This window comes from Triticum aestivum, chromosome 3B (genome assembly GCF_018294505.1).
Source record: "Triticum aestivum cultivar Chinese Spring chromosome 3B, IWGSC CS RefSeq v2.1, whole genome shotgun sequence".
Taxonomy (NCBI): Eukaryota; Viridiplantae; Streptophyta; class Magnoliopsida; order Poales; family Poaceae; genus Triticum; species Triticum aestivum.
The window spans coordinates 813,033,338-813,054,026 of NC_057801.1; the positions used below are offsets into that span (position 1 = coordinate 813,033,338).

The 20,689-nt window shown below is 41.3% G+C and overlaps 1 pseudogene; it reads right to left on the reverse strand.

Annotated features, from left to right (window-relative positions):
• Window positions 1-863: 863 nt before the first annotated feature.
• The window catches only part of LOC123067980 (protein DETOXIFICATION 40-like), a 123,178-nt pseudogene continuing 103,352 nt past the window's right edge, over window positions 864-20,689 (reverse strand).

Below are 20,689 nucleotides of genomic sequence, written 5' to 3' on the forward strand. Positions count from 1 at the left end.
TAACTCATGAAGCCACCAGGAAGTATATTTTAGTCATATCAGCTCTTTGGTTATATGAATTTTAAATAAATGTGTCTCTATTTCCCCCTGCCCTAAATTCATAGCAATGACCCTGTCATATAACACTATAGAAGGCACTAGAAAAACAATTTGTATCGAAAAAAATGCAATAAAGAGCCGTCACTTAGTATAACCTATTGAAATTGACCTTAGACCTTAGCGACACGAGAGGTTTTTCTTTTTGCGGGCGTGGAATGCGACATGTAAATCACCCCCTTGCATGCTATTCGATTTGGGACCCGCAACCCTGGATTAGCCGTTTGCAATTGTGGGAGTTATCTAGCCGATTAATCACCCCCCCCCTTGCGGCCGGGCTGGTAGTGCACGTAATATGTGTGATGAAGTTATGAACACACAATGTCAAGTAAGGCGTCACTCAATATGTGTGCATAGGAATGAAGAATTTTTTGCAATGTAGCGTTTTCCCTAGATTTCCAAATTCCAGGCTCACTGGAGCCTGATCTCCAAAACTTTTCATTACCCTCTTCTTCATCATGGATGCATATAGTCCAGAAATTTACAAAATGTATTACAAAGTTGCCAAATAATGGCCTTACAAGAAAGTGGGAAGACCAAAAACATAGAGGCACTCAAACGAAAGAAAGATGTAACTTGCCAAACAAGACTACAACATATACTAACAAGCCTATCACTGGCATGTCATCCAAATCGGGACATAAATCAATGTGAGATTTAAGACACCTGAATTCAGTGCTTCTCACCTGCACATTGACGGCGAGTCTCGAAGTCAGCACGCTTCTGTGTTGTTGAGATGGAAACACACATCTAGACAGGTCCACATGTTAGTTATTGTCCTTGAAGCCTGTAAGGAGGGGATCTCTCTTCTCATCCCACTTGTTCAACCTTTTCTGCGCATCCTCTACCTGAAGAAGATAGTAAAATTGACTAATACAGTTAAGTAGTGCATTTTTTCAACGCATATTTTTGATCAGTTTGCAACAAGCATATACTCTCAAAAAGGTTCTAAATCATGTGAATGGAGGAACGGTGATGAGCAAGCAACATGTCTGCATTGTAGCTTGGCTGAGGCCTCTGACTTTAGATGTTAGGCTTTGGTGCGAAGTCTATTTGGTATTCGGCTCGGATTTCGGCACCCCTTCGTCAAGTGGATAGGAGTTGCGACAGGTGTTGTCGAAATGATGGCTTTAGAATTACTAATGTACTACTTTGTAAAGTCCTTGTGAACAATTAATAAAGTGATCCCATGCATCGACGAGATGTATAGGCCGGGGTTTATCCTCCTTTTTAAAGAAATGGCGACATTGAAAGCTATATTGTATCCTCGGTCATCAGGGAGTCAATTTAGCAGTCATCATTTACACTTTTTTATAAAAGAATGGAAATGTAAATTCAAATTTCTGTTCTATAGGTTTGATAACAAGGGATACCTCTTTCATCCAGTCAGTTCTCATGGTGACCCACAGTAGAATGGTTGTCTGCAAGGACGTTCCCCCAATCAAGCCACTCCAAATACCCTGCAAGTAGGCATACGAATGCATCAACATACGTTAAAACACATAACTGAAGACCTTGTCATCACGGAATATATATAGAAATTTCACAAAAATATCCATCACCTTCGCGCCAAGATTGAAGAAAAACCCAAGAACAACACCAAGTGGAACGCCTATGATGTAGTAAGAGCCGACATTCACGTAAGCAACAAATTGTTGCCATCCACATCCAACAGCAACACCTGATGTTTCCATGCATGTTAGTAAGTTTTAATCACCATGAATATGTGGTATCTCAAGAGAGAAAATATGCATCACAAAACATGGTAGACTTGTTTCCCTCATTTGTACCTTCACGTTTTCCCCCTAAGGGCCTACACCTTGTACCCCATTCTTTTCTTGTACTTTGATACTACAAAAACTATATCCCTGAAATACGTGTGATGTCAATATGAAAAGTATTGCATCTCAAAACATGATAGACATGTTTCCATCATTTGTAGCTTCACTCTTTTTCCTAAGGGCTTACATCTTGTAGTATCAATTCTTTCTTTTTTCGTTCTCTTTTGCGAAATAGTACCACGTTCTTGTTGGGTAACGTAGTAATTTCAAAATTTTCCTAAGCACACGCAAGATCATGGTGATGGCATAGCAACGAGAGGGGAGAGTGTTCATCCACGTACCCTCGTAGACCGTAAGCGGAAGCGTTATGACAACGCGATTGATGTAGTCGTACGTCTTCACGATCCGACCGATCCAAGCACCGAACGTACGGCACCTCCGAGTTCAGCACACGTTCAGCTCGATGACGATCCCCGGGCTCCGATCCAGCAAAGCTTCGGGGAAGAGTTCCATCAGCACGACGGCGTGGTGACGATGATGATGTTCTACCGGCGCAGGGCTTCGCCTAAACTCCGCGACAATATGACCGAGGTGGAATATGGTGGAGGGGGGCACTGCACACGGCTAAGGAACGATCCGTAGATCAACTTGTGTGTCTATGGGGTGCCCCCTGCCCCCGTATATAAAGGACGGAGGGGGGAGGCCAGCTGGCCCTTGTTGGGCGCGCCAGGAGGAGGAATCCTCCTCCTAGTAGGAGTAGGACTCCTCCTTTCCTACTCCTACTAGGAGGGGAAGGAAGGGGGAGAGGAGGGGAAGGAAAGAGGGGGCGCCGCCCCCCCTCCTAGTCCAATTCGGACCAGAGGGAGAGGGGGCGCGCGGCCCTTCCTGGCCGCCCCTCTCTCTTCCCACAAAGGCTCATGTGGCCCATTAACTCTCCGAGGGGGGGGGGGGTTCCTGTAACCCTCCGGCACTCCGGCTTTCTCCGAAATCACCCGGAACACTTCCGGTGTCCGAATATAGTCGTCCAATATATCAATCTTTATGTCTCGACCATTTCGAGACTCCTCGTCATGTCCGTGATCACATCCGGGACTCCGAACAAACTTCGGTACATCAAAACTTGTAAACTCATAATAAAACTGTCATCCTAACGTTAAGCGTGTGAACCCTACGGGTTCGAGAACTATGTAGACATGACCTAGAACTATTCTCGGGCAATAACCAATAGCGGAACCTGGATGCCCATATTGGTTCCTACATATTCTACGAAGATCTTTATCGGTCAAACCGCATAACAACATACGTTGTTCCCTTTGTCATCGGTATGTTACTTGCCCGAGATTTGATCGTCGATATCCAATACCTAGTTCAATCTCGTTACCAGCAAGCCTCTTTACTCGTTCTATAACACATCATCTTATAACTAACTCGTTAGTTACAATGCTTGCAAGGCTTGGGTGATGAGTATTACCGAGAGGGCCCTGAGATACCTCTCCGACAATCGGAGTGACAAATCCTAATCTCGAATTATGCCAACCCAACATGCACCTTCGGAAACACCTGTAGAGCACCTTTATAATCACCCAGTTACGTTGTGACATTTGGTAGCACACAAAGTGTTCTTCCGGTAAACGTGAGTTGCACAATCTCATAGTTGCAGGAACTTTGTATAAGTCATGAAGAAACCAATAGCAACATACTAAACGATCAAGTGCTAGGCTAACGGAATGGGTCATGTCAATCACATCATTCTCCTAATGATGTGATCCCATTAATCAAATGACCACACATGTCTATGGTTAGGAAACATAACCATCTTTGATTAATGAGCTAGTCAAGTAGAGGCATACTAGTGACTTTATGTTTGTCTATTTATTCACACATGTATCATGTTTCCGGTTAATACAATTCTAGCATGAATAATAAACATTTATCATGATATGAGGAAATAAATAATAACTTTATTATTGCCTCTAGGGCATATTTCCTTCAGTCTCCCACTTGCACTAGAGTCAATAATCTAGATTACATTGTAATGATTCTAACACCCATGGAGTCTTGGTGCTGATCATGTTTTGCTCGTGAGAGAGGCTTAGTCAACGGGTCTGCAACATTCAGATCCGTATGTATCTTGCAAATCTCTATGTCTCCCACTTGGACTTGGTCCCGAATGGAATTGAAGCGTCTCTTGATGTGCTTGGTCCTCTTGTGAAATCTGGATTCCTTTGCCAAGGCAATTGCACCAGTATTGTCACAGAAGATCTTCATTGGTCCCGATGCACTAGGTATGACACCTAGATCGGAAATGAACTCCTTCATTCAGACTCCTTCATTTGCTGCTTCCGAAGCAGCTATGTACTCTGCTTCACATGTAGATCCCGCTACGACGCTTTGTTTAGAACTGCACCAACTTACAGCTCCACCGTTTAATAAAAACACGTATCCGGTTTGCGACTTAGAATCGTCCGGATCAGTGTCAAAGCTTGCATCGACGTAACCGTTTACGACTAGCTCTTTGTCACCTCCATATACGAGAAACATATCCTTAGTCCTTTTCAGGTATTTCAGGATGTTCTTGACCGCTGTCCAGTGATCCACTCCTAGATTACTTTGGTACCTTCCTGCCAAGCTTATTGCTAAGCATACGTCAGGTCTGGTACACAGCATTGCATACATGATAGAGCCTATGGCTGAAGCATAGGGAACATTTTTCATTTTCTCTCTATCTTCTGCTGTGGTCGGGCATTGAGTTTGACTCAACTTCACACCTTGTAGCACAGGCAAGAATCCTTTCTTTGCCTGATCCATTTTGAACTTTTTCAAAATTTTGTCAAGGCATGTGCTTTGTGAAAGTCCTATTAAGCGTCTTGATCTATCTCTATAGATCTTGATGCCCAATATGTAAGCAGCTTCACCGGGGTCTTTCATTGAAAAACTTTTATTCAAGTATCCTTTTATGCTATCCAGAAATTCTATATCATTTCCAATTAATAATATGTCATCTACATATAAAATTAGAAATTCTACAGAGCTCCCACTCACTTTCTTGTAAATACAGGCTTCTCCAAAAGTCTGTATAAAACCATATGCTTTGATCACACTATCAAAGCATTTATTCCAACTCCGAGATGCTTGCACCAGTCCATAAATGGAACGCTGGAGCTTGCACACTTTGTCAGCACCTTTTGGATCAACAAAACCTTCCGGCTGCATCATATACAACTCTTCTTCTAGAAATCCATTCAAGAATGCAGTCTTGACATCCATTTGCCAAATTTCATAATCATGAAATGCAGCAATTGCTAACATGATTCGGATGGACTTAAGCATCGCTATGGGTGAGAAAGTCTCATCGTAGTCAACCCCTTGAACTTGTCGAAAACCTTTTGCAACAAGTCGAGCTTTATAGACAGTTATATTACCATCAGCGTCAGTCTTCTTCTTAAAGATCCATTTATTTTCAATGGCTTGCCGATCATCGGGCAAGTCAACCAAAGTCCATACTTTGTTTTCATACATGGATCCCATCTCAGATTTCATGGCTTCTAGCCATTTTGCGGAATCCGGGCTCATCATCGCTTCCTCATAGTTCGTAGGTTCATCATGGTCAAGTAACATGACTTCCAGAATAGGATTACCGTACCACTCTGGTGCGGATCTTACTCTGGTAGACCTATGAGGTTCAGTAGAAACTTGATCTGAAGTTTCATGATCATTACCATTAGCTTCCTCACTAATTGGTGTAGTTGTCACAGGAACCGGTTCTCGTGATGAACTACTTTCCAATAAGGGAGTAGATACAGTTATCTCATCAAGTTCTACTTTCCTCCCACTCACTTCTTTCGAGAGAAACTCCTTCTCTAGAAAGGATCCATTCTTAGCAACGAATGTCTTGCCTTCGGATCTGTGATAGAAGGTGTACCCAATTGTCTCTTTTGGGTATCCTATGAAGACACATTTCTCCGATTTAGGTTCGAGCTTATCTGGTTGAAGTTTCTTCACATAAGCATCGCAGCCCCAAACTTTAAGAAACGACAACTTTGGTTTCTTGCCAAACCACAGTTCATAAGGCGTCGTCTCAACGGATTTTGATGGTGCCCTATTTAACGTGAATGCGGCCGTCTCTAAAGCATAACCCCAAAATGATAGCGGTAAATCAGTAAGATACATCATAGATCACACCATATCCAGTAAAGTACGATTACGACGTTCAGATACACCATTTCGTTGTGGTGTTCCAGGTGGCGTGAGTTGCGAAACTATTCCATATTGTTTCAAGTGTAGGCCAAACTCATAACTCAAATATTCTCCTCCACGATCAGATCGTAGAAACTTTATTTTCTTGTTACGATGATTTTCCACTTCACTCTGAAATTCTTTGAACTTTTCAAATGCTTCAGACTTGTGTTTCATCAAGTAGATATACCCATATCTTCTCAAATCATCTGTGAAGGTGAGAAAATAATGATACCCGCCGCGAGCCTCAACATTCATTGGGCCACAAACATCAGTATGTATGATTTCCAACAAATCAGTTGCTCGCTCCATAGTTCCGGAGAACGGCGTTTTAGTCATCTTGCCCATAAGGCACGGTTCGCAAGTACCAAGTGATTCATAATCAAGTGATTCCAAAAGTCCATCAGTATGGAGTTTCTTCATGCGCTTTACACCGATATGACCCAAACGGCAGTGCCACAAATAAGTTGCACTATCATTATTAACTCTGCATCTTTTGGTTTCAACACTATGAATATGTGTATCACTACTATCGAGATTTAATAAAAATAGACCACTCTTCAAGGGTGCATGACCATAAAAGATATTACTCATATAAATAGAACAACCATTATTCTCTGATTTAAATGAATAACCGTCTCGCATCAAACAAGATCCAGATATAATGTTCATGCTCAACGCTGGCACCAAATAACAATTATTCAGGTCTAAAACTAATCCCGAAGGTAGATGTAGAGGTAGCGTGCCGACCGCGATCAAATCGACTTTGGAACCGTTTCCCACGCGCATCGTCACCTCGTCCTTGGCCAGTGCTCGCTTATTCCTTAGTCCCTGTTTCGAGTTGCAAATATTAGCAACAAAACCAGTATCAAATACCCAGGTGCTACTACGAGCTCTAGTTAGGTACACATCAATAACATGTATATCACATATACCTTTGTTCACTTTGCCATCCTTCTTATCCACCAAATACTTGGGGCAGTTCCGCTTCCAGTGACCAGTCTGCTTGCAGTAGAAGCACTCAGTTTCAGGCTTAGGTCCAGACTTGGGTTTCTTCTCTTGAGCAGCTACTTGCTTGCTGTTCTTCTTGAAGTTCCCCTTCTTCTTCCCTTTGCCCTTTTTCTTGAAACTAGTGGTCTTGTTGACCATCAACACTTGATGCTCCTTCTTGATTTCTACCTCCGCAGCTTTTAGCATTGCGAAGAGCTCGGGAATAGTCTTGTTCATCCCTTGTATATTATAGTTCATCACAAAGCTCTTGTAGCTTGGTGGCAGTGATTGGAGAATTCTGTCAATGACGCTATCATCCGGAAGATTAACTCCCAGTTGAATCAAGTGATTATTATACCCAGACATTTTGAGTATATGCTCACTAACAGAACTATTCTCCTCCATCTTGCAGCTGTAGAACTTATTGGAGACTTCATATCTCTCAATCCGGGCATTTGCTTGAAATATTAACTTCAACTCCTAGAACATCTCATATGTTCCATGACGTTCAAAACGTCGTTTGAAGACCCGGTTCTAAGCCGTAAAGCATGGCACACTGAACTATAATAGTCATCAGCTTTGCTCTGCCAGACGTTCTTAGCGTCGTCAGTTGCATCAGCAGCAGGCCTGGCACCCAGCGGTGCTTCCAGGATGTAACTTTTCTGTGCAGCAATGAGGATAATCCTCAGGTTACGGACCCAGTCCGTGTAATTGCTACCATCATCTTTCAACTTTGCTTTCTCAAGGAACGCATTAAAATTCAACGGAACAACAACACGAGCCATCTATCTACAAACAAACATAGACAAGCAAAATACTATCAGGTACTAAGTTCATGATAAATTTAGGTTCAATTAATCATATTACTTAAGAACTCCCACTTAGACAGACATCTCTCTAGTCATCTAAGTGATCATGTGATCCAAATCAACTAAACCATAACCGATCATCACGTGAGATGGAGTAGTTTTCAATGGTGAACATCACTATGTTGATCATATCTACTATATGATTCACGCTCGACCTTTCGGTCTCGATGTTCCGAGGCCATATCTGTATATGCTAGGCTCGTCAAGTTTAACCTGAGTATTCCGCGTGTGCAAAACTGTCTTGCACCCGTTGTAGATGGACGTAGAGCTTATCACACCCGATCATCATGTGGTGTCTGGGCACGATGAACTTTGGCAACGGTGCATACTCAGGGAGAACACTTCTTGATAATTTTAGTGAGAGATCGTCTTAAAATGCTACCGTCAATCAAAGCAAGATAAGATGCATAAATGATAAACATCACATGCAATCAATATAAGTGATATGATATGGCCATCATCATCTTGTGCTTGTGATCTCCATCTCCGAAGCATCGTCATGATCACCATCGTCACCGGCGCAACACCTTGATCTTCATCGTAGCATCGTTGTCGTCTCGCCAACCATTGCTTCTACGACTATCGCTACCGCTTAGTGATAAAGTAAAGCAATTACAGGGCGTTTGCATTTCATACAATAAAGCGACAACCATATGGCTCCTGCCAGTTGCCGATAACTTCGGTTACAAAACATGATCATCTCATACAATAAAATATAGCATCACGTCTTGACCATATCACATCACAACATGCCCTGCAAAAACAAGTTAGACGTCCTCTACTTTGTTGTTGCAAGTTTTACGTGGCTGCTACGGGCTTAGCAAGAACCGTTCTTACCTACGCATCAAAAACCACAACGATAGTTTGTCAAGTTGGTGCTGTTTTAACCTTCGCAAGGACCGGGCGTAGCCACACTCGATTCAGCTAAAGTGAGAGAGACAGACACCTGCCGGTCACCTTTAAGAAACGAGTGCTCGTAGCGGTGAAACCAGTCTCACGTAAGCGTACGCGTAAAGTCGGTCCGGGCCGCTTCATCTCACAATACCGCCGAACCAAAGTATGACATGCTGGTAAGCAATATGACTTATATCGCCCACAACTCACTTGTGTTCTACTCGTGCATATGACATCTACGCATAAAACCAGGCTCGGATGCCACTGTTGGGTAACGTAGTAATTTCAAAATTTTCCTACGCACACGCAAGATCATGGTGATGGCATAGCAACGAGAGGGGAGAGTGTTCGTCTACGTACCCTCGTAGACCGTAAGCGGAAGCGTTATGACAACGCGGTTGATGTAGTCGTACGTCTTCACGATCCGACCGATCCAAGCACCGAACGCACGGCACCTCCGAGTTCAGCACACTTTCAGCTCGATGACGATCCCCGGGCTCCGATCCAGCAAAGCTTCGGGGAAGAGTTCCGTCAACACGACGGCGTGGTGACGATGATGATATTCTACCGGCGCAGGGCTTCACCTAAACTCCGCGACGATATGACCGAGGTGGAATATGGTGGAGGGGGGCACCGCACATGGCTAAGGAACGATCCGTAGATCAACTTGTGTGTCTATGGGGTGCCCCCTGCCCCCGTATATAAAGGAGGGAGGGGGGAGGCCGCCCGGCCCTTGTTGGGCGCGCCAGGAGGAGGAATCCTCCTCCTAGTAGGAGCAGGACTCCTCCTTTCCTACTCCTACTAGGAGGGGAAGGAAGGGGGAGAGGAGGGGAAGGAAAGAGGGGGGCGCCGCCCCCCCTCCTAGTCCAATTCGGACCAGAGGGAGAGGGGGCACGCGGCCCTTCCTGGCCGGCCCTCTCTCTTCCCACAAAGGCCCATGTGGCCCATTAACTCTCCGGGGGGGGGGGGGGGTTCCGGTAACCCTCCGGCACTCCGGTTTTCTCCGAAATCACCCGGAACACTTCCGGTGTCCGAATATAGTCGTCCAATATATCAATCTTTATGTCTCGACCATTTCGAGACTCCTCGTCATGTCCGTGATCACATCCGGGACTCCGAAGAAACTTCGGTACATCAAAACTTGTAAACTCATAATAAAACTGTCATCGTAACGTTAAGCGTGTGGACCCTATGGGTTCGAGAACTATGTAGACATGACCTAGAACTATTCGCGGTCAATAACCAATAGCGGAACCCGGATGCCCATATTGGTTCCTACATATTCTACGAAGATCTTTATCGCTCAAACCGCATAACAACATACGTTGTTCCCTTTGTCATCGGTATGTTACTTGCCCGAGATTTGATCGTCGGTATCCAATACCTAGTTCAATCTCGTTACCAGCAAGTCTCTTTACTCGTTCTGTAAAACATCATCTTATAACTAACTCGTTAGTTACAATGCTTGCAAGGCTTGGGTGATGAGTATTACCGAGAGGGCCCTGAGATACCTCTCCGACAATCGGAGTGACAAATCCTAATCTCGAATTATGCCAACCCAACATGCACCTTCGGAAACACCTGTAGAACACCTTTATAATCACCCAGTTACGTTGTGACGTTTGGTAGCACACAAAGTGTTCTTCCGGTAAACGTGAGTTGCACAATCTCATAGTTGCAGGAACGTTGTATAAGTCATGAAGAAAGCAATACCAACATACTAAACGATCAAGTGCTAGGCTAACGGAACGGGTCATGTCAATCACATCATTCTCCTAATGATGTGATCCTATTAATCAAATGACAACACATGTCTATGATTAGGAAACATAACCATCTTTGATTAATGAGCTAGTCAAGTAGAGGCATACTAGTGACTTTATGTTTGTCTATGTATTCACACATGTATCATGTTTCCGGTTAATACAATTCTAGCATGAATAATAAACATTTATCATGATATGAGGAAATAAATAATAACTTTATTATTGCCTCTAGGGCATATTTCCTTCAGTTCTTTTCTTGTACTTTAATAATACAAAAACTAATAAAACCATGGTAGGGAAACCTACTATATTCCTAAAAGAATATGATAGAACTATAACTGACTAGCCTGGAACTCCGGAGAGAACTTTGCACTATAAGTAATTTGGAGCTATTTCTAACACTTATGACGCAGTTGTCCCACAAATATGAAAGATTCTACTGTCATTTCAAATATAGGTGTAGGTCATCTCGCAATACTCTGGTACGTTGGAATTTAGTAACTATGGAAAAAAATATTGAATTAAAAAACTGAAAATTGCACAAGAATTATAACGTTAAACAACACAGAAATGGGCTCCTGTTGTTCTAATAATGCACCTTCCATCTACACTTTCTATAATTTTGTACTAACGGGCTAGTTAAGAATCAAGAAATCACATGTTTGGCATGTAAAAAGTGTCCAAAATTACCTGTCAGTACAGGTTGGATGCTACCGAGAACGAGCATGATGGCGAGAACGGGGCAGAGATCCGCCACCGCATCCGAAACTGCTTCACCATCTGTGAACAAGTAGCTGATGTGGTTGCGAAGGCAGAGGATCACAACAGCAAGGATAGTAGAGATTGCTGTAGAAATCCCGGTCACCACCCACACAGAGAAAAATGCAGACTGGGGTTTGCCGGCGCCAAGCTCATTGCTCACTCTTACATTGATGTGAAAAGGTATCTATTAGTTAGTGAGGACTTACCTACTAATGTTTATATATGCTTTAGTAAGAAATGCTAATATTTATCAAGGCCTTTCAGTATAGACTTGCGAACCTTGCAGCTGCGTTGAACCCTACTGAGATCATAAACACCCAACCATAAATCATCATACTGCACCGGCCAAACACACACATCATAGTTTAATCAGCATGGACTATGAAGATTGATTTCTAGGAACAACAATAAGACATCTATTATCATGTAATAGAAGTCATGTATATGACAACGGTTAAGAATACTAAACAGGTGGATAAGCGTGCCATAGACAATCATAGATGAAGAAAGGGAATGATTTTTTCCTCTATATGTGCGAAGGTTTGAAAAAAAAACTAGTAAGGATTGCATGTTTGGATGCATCTTGATGCATGGCATTTTAGTAACCAAACCTAACCGCAATAACACTAATCTGACATCTCTCTAATGCGATCTTATTTTTTGGTGTACAATTTCATAAGGACAGTGAACAGAATTGATAAGAAAGAACACAGTCAAAGTTAATATTACAAATCTGCTAAAACCTAAAAAAATTGAAAATCTAGCCGGGACTCCCGCGCATTTGCGCGGCTAGATTTGAGATACTATTTTATTATTTAATTTTCTCTCTGTGGTTATTATTTTATACTACATTAATATTGATCTACAAAAATAGTCAACATTTACATCTTGTGAAAAAGTACTTAAACTTTGGTACACATTTTCCCCTATTTTGTATTAAGTTGTTGGCAAAGACTTTCGTATGTGATGGTCAAAGAACAAAAGGGTCGTCCTATAAGTCCCATAATCTAAAACCATTAGTACTCAGACTATCTTCAAGCTTTCCCTTGATATTTTTTCCCAAATATTATTTTAGGGAGATTCAGAGAAAATCTAAAAATTGATGAAACTTGTTATCCATTCCATCACCAGTCCCGTATTTGTACATGTTGCAATTATGGTTTCTTTATTAATGCCATATCATACATCATAATTTGCATCGATGTCTTCTTGTCTTACTCTAATTATCTATTTGGCTTTCCATTCTCAATAATCATAGCTATCGGTGGATGCTTCGAAAATGGTAAATGGCCCCTCACATGTACTCATCATAACTTGTTATTTTTATGGTACCCACGGTATTGCTTTCTCTATATCCATATCTTCCCTAGTGGCCAAATATCATAAGATTTTTTTCCTGCCATATAGAGAAACAAACTTAGGAAGAAATCGTTGTATTAATTGCACTATTATTTGTAAAAGAAGGATTTTAATTGTTTAAATTTTATAAGTGAAAGAAAGTATGTTATTTTATCCGCATCTTAAACTTCTACATATTTTACAAAAAATGTTCACTTGTATTCTTGACCGGCCGTGACTGCACATATATCAATTTCAATTTTAATTGATGTAGTTGGTGTCTTTTTTGTTTATTATTGGTTGGATGATATTTGAATTTGCCTCTTCTACAACACCATTGATGTGTATGTTTACAGAGCATTTCTTTTATTGTTGGGCTTCTATTGTCGGCCTTGCGGTGTCTGATTCCTATGTACCGCATGCAAAAGCATTTCCTTTATATTTACCGATAGGTCTTGTCATGTCCTTGTCCGTGTGTGCCTCATGTATTGAATCATAAATGGGGAAAATTCTCTTCGCGTGTATTTTTTTTTCGGTTACGTGTCAAGCTAGCGTTTTACTTACTTAATGCGTGGAGACGCTTTTTTGGGGCGTAGGGTGTCTTGCTAGTACGTGATTAATGTTATGTGTGTTTTCCCCATCTTAACGGCTCTATGTTTCCACTTACATATACGGGAAATATAAGCATAATTTCTGCATGTTTTAATCTCAATTGCTATAATTAGAATTAATGAATCCATTTTGATTTTTTACAGTTAATTATCTATCTTTATTACATATACGGGAAATATAAGCATAATTTCTGCATGTTTTAATCTCAATTGCTATAATTAGAATTAATGAATCCATTTTGATTTTTTACAGTTAATTATCTATCTTTAGTATTTAGATTTATGCATATGTTATTTTTATTCACTAACATTTCAAAGTTTGAATTTATAATTATTGTGTATTGAACACCAAAGTATTTTTTATGCAAAACCAACGCTTCTGTGTGAGCTTCTATAATGTTATTAATTTTTAAAATATCTATGTCGATTATGCACTGCCGTATTTTTCTTAGCTGTCCTTCCTTGCAAGCTTGTAATCCATCAGCGGAATACTACATTCTGTTCTCGTAGCTAATGAGCAAAAAAAGTTGATGATTGCTTCCGCTGACATTATCTCACCATTATCAGCAATAATTTGCTTGCGCCAATCAGATTGGCTCGTCCGTAGGAGTACAATTAAGGAAGTGCTAGCTAAAAAAAGGTTGGCCGCTTCCTTGCTGATATGAGCATGAAATTATTAACTTAATTAGCATATGAATCGGACTGACTCCTTTACACATGATATATGTATGTACACATGTACGTTTTTAATCCGAAGTGAAAAAGTTGGCTTTTGCCTGTGAATAGAGAATGTTTTTTATCCCAGCGCTAATGTAGTAATCTGAATTGATTTTACTTCTACTCAAAATAGAAGTCCGGATGTAGTACTCTGGCAGGACTCTTATTTCCTACAGGCCGCTCCGACACCTTTTTTTTAGAATCACCGCTTTGACTCTGGCAGCCGTGCCTTTTGTTAGTTGTCTTGCAGCTGTTTTTCTTTTTCTGGACTCTGACTCATCTTTTTTTTTGACAGTTTTTCTTTCCTAAAAAGACATCTGTACATACTATTCCCTGCAGATCTTAGCCGTTCCTTTTAACTTTTACTTTACCACAACATCTCATCCGTTCGTTTTCTATCGTTTTAAATACATAATAGATAGATGCTAATATTTATTAAGGCCTTTCAGTATAGACTTGCGAACCTTGCAGCTGCGTTGAACCCTACTGAGATCATAAACACCCAACCATAAATCATCATACTGCACCGGCCAAACACACACATCATAGTTTAATCAGCATGGACTATGAAGATTGATTACTAGGAACAACAATAAGACATTTTTTAATATCGAATGATACTCACCATGGCAATCTCATGGTTGCGGAGCAATACATGAATGATCACCAGCACCTGAAAGTACCATGTATCAAGGCACAACATCACGACAGACGCGGCGGAGAGCTTGAAGAAACTCGGCAAACTGGAGAAGGCCTGCCAACTTAACCCCGTCCACGTGTGCCAGCATGTTGGGGTGACGACGATGTACGCAAATTGCGCGGCGACCATGATCCACCAACTCACGCCCAGCACCAACGAGGCACCGAGCAGCCCAAGGCCAAACTTGTATATGAGCACCCATCTCAGCAGCACATGTAGAACGAGTGTTGCCGTTGATATGTAAGCACTCGGTAGGACGATGCTCTGTGCATGCAGGAACTTCTGAATTGGGAAGTTGATGGCATACACGAAGATCTAAGGAATCAGGCCATACACGAAGATCGAAGCGGCACGAGCTATCTCTTGTGACTGTCCCATCAACAAGAGGAGTGGCTCCGAGAAGGCATACATCACAGCAAGTAGTATGCCGGTTAAGCACAAGAGAATGACGGAGCGTTGCAGGTAGATTCCGAGCATGTCGTACTTGTGTGCACCGTAGGCCTGCCCGCACAGGGTCTCCATTGCAAGCCCAATTGCAAAAACGTAATGTCTTAATTGTTAGGATTGTCACAGATTGCGTTCTAGCTCACTTTTTAGCTTAGGTTTAGGCAAATTAGGAGTACTTGGCAAAAAAAAAGGAAAGACACAGCTGGTAGCGATTACTATTATTTAGAATATGGAATGTGATTATGGTTCACAATGGTCTACCCCAAGTACACTGTGTTGCAGAAATACATCCTTAATTCTGTTCCTAATTTATCTTCATTTGGAGTTTCATGGAGCTACGTCTCTCTTGATCAAATTCATCATTATGAGTTTCATATTGTTCCCTCCATGCCCTCTCATTTTTGTTCTTACATAATTTGCAAACAGATTTTGTATTTTTGTTAGGAAATAGCATCTGAACATGTTTGATTTGCTCGGTTTCCAAGCAGACTTCTTATACTGCAGTATAACACTAAGTAAATGTACAAAAACATATTAAAAACCAACAAAATAGCTCATAAAATTAATGAATCGACAAATAAGGAAAAACTTACTAAATAACACAAAAACATTAATGAAAAATAATGGGCATTAAACATTGAAGAAAAAGTGTTGAGCAACAAGCATGGAAACTTATGAATCTCAAGAAGCTCACTGAAAATTAAAATCCACTTAATATATTGCGTGTCTCTCGCATGATTACATAGTAGGTGCATCTGGTCGACGCGTCCAGATTTCCATTTATGTGCAGCGTCCTTGGAAATTAAGGAGCAGACAACTACAGCGTCATGATTCGTACTACAACTATGTGGGGTCGAAATTGCATTTAGAGTTTATGTTAGAGGAAAAAACATTCCAAATGACATAGGAAAGGCACAAATGGTAGCAATGATTACTTTTCAGAATATTGAATGTGATTATGGTTCACAATGATCTACGAAGGCACATTCTTAATTTTTTTTGTATTTTGTCTTTATTTGGATTTTAATGGAGCTTCACCTCTCTTGATCAAATTCATCATTATGAGTTTCATATTTCTCCCTCATGTCCTATAATTATTATTCTTACATAGGTTCCAAAACAATTTTGTATGTTTCTTGGGAAAACAGCATGTACAAGTGTTTCCAATAAAACAAAGAAAGATTTTCAACTGGTTCACCGTTTGGTGGATTCATGTTTGATTTGCTTGGATTCCAGGCAGTCTTCTTATCAAACAGTAGTATTACACTAATTAAACCGTAGAAAATTATGTGAAACAAACAAAAAAGATTTTAAGATTAATGGATTAACAAATAAGGAAAAAAGGGTAAATCAAACCAAAACATTCAAGGAAAAAAATGGACTTTTTTTTGCGGAAGAAAAAAATTGGAAATTAAAGTATGAAACTGTTGATCAACAGCCAAGGTGATTTATCAATCTCAAGAAGCACATTGAAAATTCAAAGACGCTTATGATGCGTGTCTCGCATGATTACAGAGGAGGTGTATCTGGTCCCTGAGTTTAGATTTCAATTTATGTTCAGCGCAGACATTTGGATTACGTCCGGAAAAAACGAAATTTGTCCAAAATTCGCCCATTTCGTTTGGGCCCGGTATTACTAGAAAAAAGGGTCAACGGCAGCAACAACAGTGAGCGCGGCCACAAGCAGCCGAGCCTTGGCTCGGGGAGCACGGCAGCGGTAGATTGTTGGTCAACTGGATCGTTAATGTAATGTTAAGTATGATCTATAATGTTTTGATGCATGGTTCGTGCGATTCCTGCACTGCTTTATTTCAAATTTTGTGCAAAATTCTGTGAATTTTCGTGCAAATTTTAAATTTTGGTTTGTCATTTTCGTCCGAAATTTTCTACAATAAATCTGAAAAAGCGAATTTCGCCATTTCGCTCAGGCCCAGTAAATTTTGCATTGGAAAATTAACAAGCTGACGGCAGCATCATAATACGTGCTACAACTAAGTGGGGTCGAAATAGTACTTTAGATTTTAGGTTGGAGGACAAACATTCCAAATGACATGGGATCATTATGCTTATATCCGCTCGATGCTACATGTTAGGTTAATAAAAGCACTATTTATCGAAAATGACATGAGATTGTTTTTAAGTAGGGTGACACATAGGTGCCGACGAGGCATATGAATCCATCAACCTTTCACCCATAATCAAATGAGCTTGGCTCTTGTCCTACCTACGCTATCAGTTAATTGATTAGTTGGTTGATTGAGAAGAGCAGAATATATAAACAACGACAACAACACTCCAGTATATATATAGGCTGATGACAGGTTAAAGTCGTGCTTTGACTTAACCGGACACACTATACACTAGTAGACGAAAAAAGCAATTTTATTACCTATTTACAAATTAATAAAATATATGAAGCAAGGCCGGAGTGTTTTCTCTTAAAAGAAAGAAGCTACAGTACTATACTAGACGGATAGCCCTACCGTTTTATCTTAATATAAAAGAAGCAATTACCACCATATCAAAATATAAGATGTTTGAGGCCAGTTTTTTAGGCTTAACTAGCCTAAAAAACATATTATACTTTGATACAGAGGTAGTACTATATTAGAGTGATGCGGAGATAGCCTAAAAAACTAATCACCATGTAATCCAGTATTCCCTTGGTTTCCTATTCAGTGTCGCTGATCTAGCCTCCGTCTAAGCAGTGGGTGGGCGTTGGCCAGCCATGGATGGTACCCACTGATCAACAGAGGAGAATATACCTATGTATATGTACGTGCGCCACGACAAGAGTCCAAAACAGGTACTCCCTCCATTCCAAAATTCTTGTCTAAAATTTGTCCAAAAACGGATGTATTTAATACCAAAATGCGGTCACGCAATATTAATTGCTGCTACCACTAGAAACCAAACCATCCGATCCACCGGGATTTTTTTTTTTGAACGTTAACAGTAGCACAACCAAATTCAATGATCAGAAGAAGAGTAACAAGAACACCTTCAAAAGAGGAAAGCACCGCAAAAAGGCTAGTGCGGAAAGAAAAGAAAGAAAACAGAAACCCGCCGGCACCAACACAAACCCAAGATCGACCGGGATTCTTGCTGTCAAAAGTGCATTTAGGGCATGTACAATGGTGCTATCTTAGGAGTGCCACATAGGATAGATGATGAAGTGAAGGAGAGAGAACTCATAAGAAAGGCGTTGTCTTCTCTTATTTAAGAGAAGACAAGAGGTGGTCTCTTAGCATAATATGTCTCACCATATTTTTAGGAATTGCTAGTTATTGAAGATAAGGCTAAGAAATTACCCATTGTAGATAATTTTTTTTGTCATCTCTAAATCACATGCAAGATTTAAGATAAGATTATCTTATCAACCATTGTACATGCCCTTATGTAACGTGGTCACAGTCTTACGGACAATGGAGAGCACAGGTTGCCCTGTGACCACTGAGAGGAGAGGCAGCACGTCGCTTTGGACCATGTTCGTCCCCTGCCAGGTGCACGTTGAGGAGACGGCCCAGCTGGAAAGTCAGCAGGCAGGACGGGGCCACGGGTGCAGTGCCAACTACCAACTCGGCATGAATGACTGCCAAATGGGCCTGCCATAGTTCCACTAATGCAATCCAGCCCTACCAACGACGTCATGAGCTAATCTAATCCAGGGCTACCAGAATCTAATCCACTACTTACCGCAACAGGAAAGGAAACAGTACTTGGTCTAAGCTGTGGGTGGGTGGGTTTCTGGCCATCGGCTCGCTAGTGCGTGCCTGCGAGATTCACGACCGTCGCAAATATTTATTTATTTTGAACCGAAAGGGGTTTGCCCCACCCCAACATTTATTCAAGCCAAGGCAAACCACAAACATAGACTGTTAACAGCGCTCAGCGGCAACCGGAGAGTAGCTGCCACAGAAGGAACAACCAGGGTTTTTTAACTATCCCTATTACAACAGTTTTAGGCAGTTCCAGGATGGGATACATAACTAGGTAAGCATACATGCCAGCTCACAATTAGATCAAAGCAAAGATGGCAAACTAGCAAAATGCAAACCGAGCGACGCTCCGGCGATTCATTAGTACCAAGCGATCCTAAGCAACTCCCCTCTTCGGTGGTCTAACAGCCTTAAGCACCCGAGTAAAAACGCACCCTGAGCCTCTGAACATAGGATTTTCCGTTGCCTTATCGTTGCACCTAACAGATCCAAAGCACAATGTATACTTCGCCATCTTCGCCCCTGGAAAACAAAGTCATTTCGCAAATACCATAAGCTCCACAAGGTAGCAGCAACAAGTATATATGTTCAAAGCTTCATAATGTTTCCTCCTCTTCCAGAAGGAAGACAGCAAAGCAAAAGAATCAGGTGTAATAATGTTAAAACTATCAGCTACTAGTTCCCATACTTGTGTAGCAACAATACATTCAAAGAAAAGATGTTGAATTGTCTCTGGTTCATCACAAAAGACACATGTCATGTCCTCTACATGCCTACGTTTGGCAAGATTATCTCTAGTCAAGCTCTTATTATAGTAAATCAACCACGAAAAGACATGGATATTAGGTGGGACTTTAATTTTCCAAATATCATCTTTAATCTCAGCAGACAACCCCCCAAAGTTGATTAATTTATGAAAGGACTTGACAGAGTACTTGCTGGAAGACTCCAACATCCAAACAGGTTGTTCTGGAGAGTCAGACAACACAACCTGCTTAACTAAGTTGATGAGTTCATTCCGTTTAATCATAGCTACCTCCTCTACACATCTCCTAAAAGTAAGTTGGAGTTCACCTCCCACCCAGACCTGTGCAAGAGTGGCCTCTTGTTGTTGATAGATATCAAACAGGTCCCAAAATGAAGTTTTAAGAGAACATTCCCCAATCCATATATCATGCCAGAAGGCAATGCTTTTGCCATCCCTAGGGACCCATCTGTAAAAGTTTTTATATGCTCCAAGGGCCCAGGACTGTGGGTCTACTTGTACCCCACCTCGTGACAGATTGACCCATTTGCACTTAAATAAAGGGACCTTAAAATCACGTCCGTAGTCAAGTTCCCATATGTCCACTATATAACCATAATATGTGTCCTTTCCCCTCTCGGTTGCCGCGTCAAAGCGGACACCACTGTTTTGGTTGGTGCTCTTTTGATCTTGTTCAATCGTGTAAAATGTATTCCCATTTATCTCGTATCCTTTGTAAATCAATACAGTCAAAGATGGTCCCCTGGACAACAAGTACAACTCATCACAAACAGTCTTGTCACCTCTGAGACGTGTTTCCAACCAACTGCTGAAAGTCCTGATGTGTTCACATGTAATCCAGTCGTCGCACTGCTCCGGGTGTTTGGAGCGCAGACTGTTCTTGTGTTCATCGACATACGGGGTCACCAAGGTAGAGTTCTGTAGAACTGTGTAGTGTGTTTGAGACTAAGAATTTCCGTCCCTGCATATTATTGAGTCCCCTCCAAGTGTGCCTTTT